Source organism: Schistocerca serialis, chromosome 8 (assembly GCF_023864345.2).
Source record: "Schistocerca serialis cubense isolate TAMUIC-IGC-003099 chromosome 8, iqSchSeri2.2, whole genome shotgun sequence".
NCBI lineage: Eukaryota > Metazoa > Arthropoda > Insecta > Orthoptera > Acrididae > Schistocerca > Schistocerca serialis.
This window is the reverse complement of record NC_064645.1, coordinates 579,931,610-579,932,219: the sequence shown is the minus strand read 5'-3', so window position 1 is coordinate 579,932,219 and position 610 is coordinate 579,931,610.

Sequence of the window (610 nt, the reverse complement as noted above, 5' to 3'; positions counted from 1 at the left end):
TGCAGCCCCATAACATTAACGCCGATATGCAGCAGAATTTTGCGACATGCATTGTGTTCGAACATCACGAATTACCTGGAAGAGAACGGTCTATTGACACAAAGTCAATACTGTTTTAGAAATCATCGTTCTTGTGAAACACAAATAGCTCCTTAACCACACGAAGTGTTGATCGGCAGTCACAAAACTTTGTAAATTTTACCTGGTAACGAGTGCTTCGTGCACTACAAGCTCTATCCGGATCTTAACCTGTTTCACACTTTTATGTCTTGATTCCAGAATTGATACTCTTGAATATTTTGTTCCTGACATTGTAAAAATGCGAAAAACAGTAATATTAGAAATTGGGTCCGCGTGGCTGCAAAACAACTTGTTATTCGTTTATTTCTTTATCCTCCCAAACTAGTTTCGGCGACAAATATCACCATCATCAGTGGGGTTCTTTAATCTAAAACACGCAAAAAATAGCATGGTTATACACACACAGTAGCACATTATTACATGTTTTTTACTATGCGTTTCTTTGACATATAGTTTACTATGGATACTTTCATACTACCTTATGTCCTGTATGTTACAACACGTTATAAGCAATTATTGTCGCTGTTTG